Source organism: Megalops cyprinoides, chromosome 21 (genome assembly GCF_013368585.1).
Source record: "Megalops cyprinoides isolate fMegCyp1 chromosome 21, fMegCyp1.pri, whole genome shotgun sequence".
In the NCBI taxonomy this organism is placed as follows: domain Eukaryota; kingdom Metazoa; phylum Chordata; class Actinopteri; order Elopiformes; family Megalopidae; genus Megalops; species Megalops cyprinoides.
In genome coordinates this window covers 5940157-5949109 of record NC_050603.1, presented here as the reverse complement: position 1 = coordinate 5949109, position 8953 = coordinate 5940157, and positions in this window count along the sequence as shown.

Here is an 8953-nt window from a genome sequence, read left to right as displayed (position 1 = left end):
CTGAGAGAGAAAGTGAGAGGATTCTCCCACATCCAAACGCCTCACCTCTCCCAGTTTTTAGGGGGGCACATGGAAACAGCAAAGGGTTCAAGACGTACGAGCTGTCGACGTACGAGCTGTCTGTCACGAACAATGCGGAGGAGTAATGGAAGCTCCTCTGTATGTTGTGGATGAGCGCATGCTCTTGGTGTCGAAACAGCCTTAACTAAGGAAGCCACACGGTAGTACACATGGACCTTTTTAATTCAGCCGATCCAAACTGTGAATCACACAGAAAAAATTATTAAGGACTGTGCCGCTTCTGATTTATGCTTTTGTATTCCCCAAGCCAGGGGTCATCCACATCTGTGCCCTTACCTCTAGCTATGGGATGGAACAACTGGCTTGACATAGCCAAGCCCAGGTGACCTAGAATCCTCCACTGTGCAGGAGGTCATTTTTCTGCCATGCATGAGGTTCTCCTCCAGCTCAGACTGGTGACAGAACCTCTTAACGAAGGCCAGACAGCCAGTAACGGGTGCAATCCAGCTGACATTTATTTTAGGGAGAAAAAAAAAAAAACATGTTTAGTGTGACAAGAATGAGTTTGATTCAGTGGCACATGTAGCGTTTCTGTGTCTGCTGAACCACGCCGATGCCTCTCTCAGTCCACCCCCCTCACCCCCCTCACTCCAGTCTTTCGGCCTGTCGCTGTGTGAACCCGGCGTCGCGTCTCACTGTGGGACGAGGTGCGGAATGACACCCCCGCCACAATAAAGGCCGACGCTTGAAACCGAGAGCCCCGTTCAAAATTGGGGTGTCGAGTGTCCTTCGCGTAGCTTTTGATCAGTCGCCTTGATTGAGCTTTCTCCTCTTTTCCTGGCAAATTCTTGTTGTGTGACTTTGCCTTTGGTGTCTCCTTTAATAAATAAGTAAACCGGACGACCCCCCCCTCCCTCCCCTGGCCCACTCACGCGTATGCTTGTGAAATACCATTTGGAATTGTTTAGCTTCTGAGCTTCAGTATATGCCTCAGAAATAAATTGAAGCTAATTGGTATTGCTTTCATTAGTTTCTGTCAAACAAATGGGAATAACAATGTGGTCAGATTTTTGAAATACCAAGCCACAGTATATATGTTATAACCTTTTAATGTCAATTAGGCAAACTCTCAGTTATGACTTTTCCAGACTTAGTGCTGATGTCTTTCACACATAAGTATCAAAATGCAACAGCTACAAACAGCTATGAGTGTTGATTAACACAGTCTGATTAACACATTGATCGACATTGATTAACAGAATCAATATTGTATTGAGGTTGCCTGGCCTGTCTGGTGTAATGATTGTGGAACCGATGCGGAATCTTATTGTAGGATCCTTTAACTCAGAGAAATTCCGTAGGGCGTTAGCCTATCCCTCGGCACGTTTTCGCTCCTGAGAGAGTGTTATGGATTAGCGATCATGGCAGCTGCCGTCTCAAGTTGCAATACAGAACCCCCTCCGCTTCTCTCAGTTTGCAAAGTGCAACGTTCTCCATGCCTTATTAATGTAACCGAAGCATCCGAATGACATCACACGATGTGGAAATGCATACAGAGAGGTCACTGGGACCGTCCCCTCCATGTAGATGGGGTTCAGTGAAACAGCGTTCTTCCTTGGAGCGTGTTTCATCTTTGGTGTACTCTCTCTGTGTGTGGTCCACACACACACACCAAACATATGGTCATGTTTAAAGGTCGATTACTTTCAATTGTCGACTGATCAAAAAATATTGCTAACTCCCACCCTCCCACACACGCATATATACCCATCCCCCCACCCCCACAACCCGAACTATAAAAAAGCTGGATTCAAACGGCATTCTTGGGATTGTTGAAGAGGAGGGTAGCCGTTTCTGTATTTGATGGAGCTGAGTGGTGTGGCGGATGCAGTCTTTACTCGAGTTCCTGGCGAGGAGATCAGAGAATGTGATTTATAGGGAGGTTTTTCTCTTTTTTTCCACATTGTCAGGGGAAGGGGGAAGTGGCCGAGACAACCTGTTTGATAAAGTGTGCTGAAGGGATGGGTGCTGACTGCAGCCGTGATTCAGCGAGTCTGTCTCGGGGGTCTGTGCCTGTCTCACCACATGGGCGGTGTCAGTGCACCTGATATACAGCTCAGGTGGTTTCAAATTGTTGTCATCATCAAGGTCATCGGTAAGGTCAGAGCATCTTCTCCTCCCTCCTCTGGAGGTCAAAGGGCAAGACATTGGAATGTATGTTCCGTTCTGTTTATTTATTATTTATTTATTTGTTTGTTTGTTGTCGCTTTTTTAATAAACATCAAAAAAATTACCTTAGAAAGTTAACTCATATCCATAAATCACTCATAGTTACTTTGGTTACTTCAGCGCTTATCATAAATAGGTAGTAATAATATGTCAAACGCATGGTACGGCTTCATGTTTATACATTGTAGATATCTGAACTTGTCTGAACTGTACATAGAAAGAGGACAATAATAACTACACTGAAACTGGTTCTCATAGCTTTGCAGCAAAAGGGTAGCTTTACTTTTATTTATTGATTAAAGATGTGTTAATGCCAAGCAATAACATTACTTATATTAATTGATTTAGATATTTGTTAATGCCAAACAACAAAGACACAAACAAATCAATTTTAACTGAATACTTCAGCACACTGAACTCAGTACCTTCGTCAAGATATCAAGATGTTACGGTATACAGGCATTAAGGAAAAAATAAACTGTGCTGAAATTAAAAGCATGAAAACACAGTTGTTAAGTATTTGAGCAATTTCAACATGGAACCTCACGGTTATATATAAAAGCACACATTACCTTGAATGGGGTGTTCAGCACCAGGCAATGACCCATATGAGCAGCATTAACTTTTGCTGTGTTATAATACCCAGTGACCAGCAATTATCTGATACAGCTGCACAACACCATATCAAAACTGAATTTAAGTGGTGACCACAGAACATATCCAACTTCTGATTACCGCTGAATGTGCCCATTGAGAGGTGTCAGGTGAGCTCTGTGCAGGAACATGAGGGGTGTGTTTTTCGTGTCACACTCATGCACACAGCTATGCCTGGTCTGTTTCACAACCAGCAGCAGTTTTCATATCATTATTTTTAATGACATTACATTTAATTTAAAGCATAATATGTGGGGGCAGCAGTTTAGGCAAATCGTTTGGAGAAAAGATCCCTGGCAAAGTTAGACGAGGTGTTGCCGGGGGGGGATTCGGCTCCAGCCTCACGCCGTTTCAATAGCACCCTCAGGGACCAATCTCGTTGCAAACTCCGAGAGAGATCGATCGGCGAGATCAGCTAATTTTGGGGGTAATTGCGCTTGATTTGGCCACCGCTGCTGTGAAAGACCTCTGGAGGACAATAAGCCTCAGTGTAGAGTCTAGCCTGTGTGTGTGCCAAGCACACTTAGAATGCCTTTCAGACATCGCCACGGCGATTCCGCCAAGCCATTGTGACCTGCCAACGCAGACAAGTACCACATTTAAGGAAGGGTAATCAAAGAGGTATGTACATTTCGGGCTAATCGCACCATCGCACACATCCAGGTCTGCTGCCCGTAGGGGCACAATTACATTAATAAGTACACGCAGAATGTACACAACACATTACCAGGAATGACACAGAGGGACACAGAAATGTGGGATTGAAAAAAAAATATATTTTTTAGATTAGGTCACTGGTATTTGTGGGAGTCAGTTGTGTGAGTACCCACCCGACCCTCCCACTTTGTGGGTTTTTTTGGGGGATAAGAGATTTTTTGGGCGGTGCACAGAATGTGAGGGAGAACGTTGTTCAGTTATTGAACATGAATGAAGTATGCTCTTTGGCTTTGCATTTGTCTTGCCTGTATGGGTGTTTATGGAGGTCACTTCAGGAACACTTTTCCTCAGATGCTTCACTGTGTCTTTCCATGACAGAGCCTCTTGAAATGGTGCAGAGTTGGGCTTTGGACTTGTGGTTAGTGAGTGGTGGGTTCAAATCCCTGTTGGGACAGCACTCTCATGAGCAAGGTGTCTAAACTGAGGTGCTTATACCTCACCGGGTGGGCTGCATGAATGGGTACAAAGGAAAATGGGAACATTTTGTTTTTTTGTTTTTTTTGACGCAAAACCTGATTTTATGAATTCTTCAATTAGTTCAGAAAACAAGTTTTGGTGTTTTAAATACAGATCTATTAAGGCTAGCTGTAAGTGTAGTGTTTCTCCTTTCATAACACCTGTTGATGTAAACCAGGTTTTGCAACCTTACAGAGCTCAGCTCAGCACCCCCTTCTACGCCAGTCTAACAGAGAGCTAATTCTCCCACTCCTGATTTTCCTCCAGAAAACACCCCCGCCCCCAGTCCCCTCTCCCCAAGTGGAATGACATTCTATGAACTGAAATATGGCAGTATTCTCTAATGGGCTATTGGATCCACATGGCACATGGTGATTTTTTGCAGGAGCTACATGTGTATCTGTATGGCTTTTTGATTGTTAAAATTATGTCTGCATGCGTCTTGTTGGAATTATACATTTATGGTTTCCGGGTGAACACACAGGGTCTAAATATTTTCCCCTCATTTATTTGGGGGGTGGGGGCGGGCAGTTATTTGACCGCTTCTAAAAAGGGACTTACTACTTTTTTCCACAGATTGACTAATTAGCTTTTGACTGAGGACCCCACAAGGTAATATTTTTTCTGTCGTTTTCCCCGCCAGCCAGTAACATCGAGCACATGCCTTCCCACATCATAAAAGAGCGTTTGTGGAATACTGCCGTTTCTGTCATTTCCAAACCCGATCTTTAAAATGGGGACATTGAGAGGCTCAACTGTTGTGCCGCGTGTACATGCGCGTGTGTTTCCGCTTTTTTTGTGAAACAGACATCAGAGGGTAGCAAACCCAGAATTGTACGGCGATCAGAGGCCTTGTGTGACCACCTCACAACTGGATCCTGACTCTGCTGCTCTCGCTTAGAAGCACTAATGAGAGAACTTTTAGGGCCAGCCATTGTGGGCTCTTGCATTTAAGCGCAATCCAAGCCGTCCTCACCGCAAAAGCCGGAGCCAAGTTATTCAACCATTCGTTTTTTGGCAGTCTTGGGTCAGAATGCCCCCCCCCCCAACCTCCTTCCTTTCTTCTTTTGGGTTTCATTTTTTTTCTCTTTCTGTCCAACATGCCTTGTGGAGGTGCTCTGGAACAGTGGGCATGGGTTTCCCCTCACTCAGAAACATCTTTGTAGTCAGCGTAGGAGAGGCAGAGTATTGTAGCGGCCAGTAGGGGGCAGTAACTCGCACTCCCTGGTTTTGGCTCCGGCACAGCAGAGCAGAGCTGGGGGTGTTGACAGTGGGGGTCTCTCTATTCTGTGAAGGGGGCCCGTCTGTGTTTTCACAGGACGTGATAGCCAGCGCGGGAGAGGAAATAGCAGCCGCGAAAGGGTGGCCAGTTCAAAAGGAGGGGGGTCCATCTGTGTAAACAGCGTCTCGTTAAAGGGAGTTATTAATTATCCCGAGTCACTCTGGAAGCATTTGGCCCATCCCAACGGCGGGGATCGGGGAGAGATCCCGTGCGGCTGGAAACTGCGCGGTCGTGCGCCCTGTCTGCGCAGGGTCCGTTCAACCCCCGACCGTAAATCTCGCCGCCGCCCCTCTCACGGCGTCGCCTCCGAGCTCCAGCCCCTGCACCCGCACAAAACGCGGCCGATGTGGCTGCAATTTATTATTTCATCAACAGACCATCGGGCGAGAACCTTCCCCCCCTTTTTTTTTCCTCTCGCTGCCCTCTAAAGTTGGGAGAAAGACGATTCCTTTTTTTTCTTTTCTGTTCTTTCTTTCAAGAATGTGCGCAATGCTACCTAAGAATCCCATGTTGTTGACTTTGGGGAGGATGAAAGGTCCAGCCACGCTGTTCTCTCCCTAGATCTTAAACGCGATTAGATGGCCTCAACAAGATCAGATAGTTGGGAGGCTGAGTTAGATTATGTTCCTCCTTCTTGGGGGGGCTTGGCTGGACGAGACTGTGTGAGCGTGCATGTGCATGTGCGTGTGTGTGTGAGTGTGTGTGTGTGTGCGCATGCATAGGAGTGGCACTTGTATTTTAAAGAGGGAGCAAGAATTCACTCTTGGAATGACATCCTGAAGTTGGTCCAGGTTCTGTACATATTCATTATTTTCCCAAACTGGACCCCGTTTTCCCTCTGTTCTTACTTTGGCCTCTCCAGCTCTCTCTGCTTCGCAGAGGAAGGTCACGGCTCCCGAACGTGCGAGATGTATTTTCTCTGCATGGGCGGGACTCTCGGCATGAAGCCGTCAATCTGTTTTGTCCGTGTGCTGTAATTACTTCCCCTCACCTCTTCCTACAAGCTCCACGTGCGCCTGACATCGGACCTGAGTCGGACCCTATCCGCATATACCTCAAACGCACGCATCAAAAGGCGGTTACCACGCATCGGCCAACAATAATATTGTCTTTAATCTAGATACAGTTACCTACAAAATGAGTAAAAAAAAAGTATTCAAGGGTTCCACTGCCTCTTCCTCTCTCTCTCTCACACTCTCTCCTTCTTTCCCCCCTGATATAATGAACTGTTTCCTTTTGAAATCCGAAATCCCAAACAACACAGCTGGAGACACGCGGCGGTGCTGCCCACGTGTGTAAGAGTGAGAGGCCGTTCGGGACTCTCCTTAAATAGAGAGGTCTCCACTTCAGCCCGTAACAGTATCTTACACATTCGCATTCGCAGTGATCCGGCAGTGGAGCCGATTGCATCGCAGAGGCCGTCTGATATGAGCATTTGCATACAGAAACACTGGAGGACCTCACTCTCGGTGGCAGCAGAAATACAGGACCTCTCCACACCGTCAACTCCCAAATGACCCAGAAACAGGAGCAGCGCAAACACACCACCGCTGCCTCCACTTTCTCCCCTCATCCTCCATCTGAGTGGGCGCCCGCCGACCGAGAGGCAGCGTAGCGTTGTCATTAAGGAGCAGGACTCTTGACCGAAAGGTTGCCGGTTCGACTCCCTACAGCACTGCTGCTGTACCCTACTTAACCCACAATTGCCTCAGTTAATAATCCAGCTGTATAAATGGATAACATTGTAAAAACCTGTAATCAATGTAAGTCGCTCTGGGTAAGAGCATCTGCTAAATGCCAATAATGTAATGTAATATAAACTGTGCGAATGAGCATGTGAGAACAGCAAGGGCTCCAAAACCACCGCCCTTGCTTTGCTTTTATTATGCAACCCCCCCCCCCCCCCCCCCCACTGCACACCGGTCCCAGATGCCTTCACCTCTCTGTTATTATGTAACCCTCCAACTGCACACCGGTCCCACATAAGTTTGACATTAATTGGATCTCTTACAGAGAGAGATTAGCCGGGTCGCTCTTTGAGTTTTAATTGGAAAGAGCAGAATTATAGCAGTACAACACTGCGGGTAGGAGGAGGGGTGGGGAGGCTGTGGGTCAGCTGCGGGCATTACCAGACGGGTCCCGAGAGGGGTCCGGAAGAACCGCGGCGACTCGGCTGGGCGCAAAACGCGTGAGAAAATGAGTATGGCCATTGTTACGGAGGGCATACCAGACCTGGCAGCCCCTGTGACAGCCATACAGGATTTTCAACCCCCTCCTGAAAATTCTCTCTGGCTGCTTAGCAACCATGTTGGTGGGCGGGGCAGGGGCAACCGAGGCATTTTCATTGTTATTGGCTCACTTTCAAGCGAATGTTCTCACAGGTAGAACATCGTGACCCTCTTTTGATCCCATAAGTCCTTTGGGGCTTCTGAAGACCCCTGTATGGGGAGTGTTACAGCTGTTCTCTCTGCTACCCCTAATGGGCTCAGAGAACCAATCACAATGAACAGTGTTGCAGCACAGTGATACACACCTGTTGCAACACAGTGAGACAGCTTTAAGTACTTTTCATTTTTTTATTTGCACCCACAACATCTAGCTCCACCAACTGAACCATTATGCATGATCGTCTGTCATTCACAGCTCTCTGTAACCGAGATGATGGTACATTTTTGCTCACTGTCATTCCGTAATGTTAAGCTCACCCCTGGTGTGTTTGTTTTGGGACTTCTGGCATTTACCGCCGTGGATTGTCCAATCCGATGGAACCAATTCGATTGAACTGTTAACGCAAACTCCCATTTGTAACACTGGTCAAAGCGCCTTCAATGCATGTCATTACTATGTATGTGTAGCTCCATCAAGCCATGAAGCAAAGAAGCCCCTTTCTCTCCCTACATGTCTGGACACAATAAGTGTTTGCGTTTGCATTTTTCCATAATTCGCTCTTAATATCACCAAACATCCACCCCACAACACAAATACACCACCGCCGTGTCTGCTGAGCCCTCACATCCTCCCGCAGATCGGCTTTTTTTTCACCCCCACCCCCCCACCCCCCCCGTATCTGCCGTTTGCTTACATTCAAAATCCGCTTTCAGCGCTAGAGAAACAAACTGCGCCTCAAACCCGGAGACGTTCTCACCCCCATCCCTCCGCGAGAGAGAGAGAGAGAGAGAGAGAGAGAGAGGAGAGCTCGGACTTGCACCTGCTTCTTCTTAGGGCGATTCGACTTGCTGTGGAGAAGGGTCCATCACGTCCACCGTTTATTTGGAGTGCTCAGCTCCTTTCGGCCCCCGTGGTGGGGTGACGATGACCGTATCCCCCTTGCCAAGATCTCCGGGCGCAGCCTTAGCAAAACATGGTAAACACTGTCAAAAGTCCATGGACAAAGTCTGTGTTGGGCTGCTGAAGATCTCGTGACTGGGATGTATGGTGGTATACTTGGCTTCCCTTGTCTAGCCAGGTTGTACAAGTTAACCTGTGGTAGGGTTTGAGTCGTGTTTTGCTCACACCCGCTGGTCTGGGAGTGTTGTTAGCCTGGTATGACATTGTTGGTCATTCAGCTTAAACGGATACAGTTCTCTTCTTTTG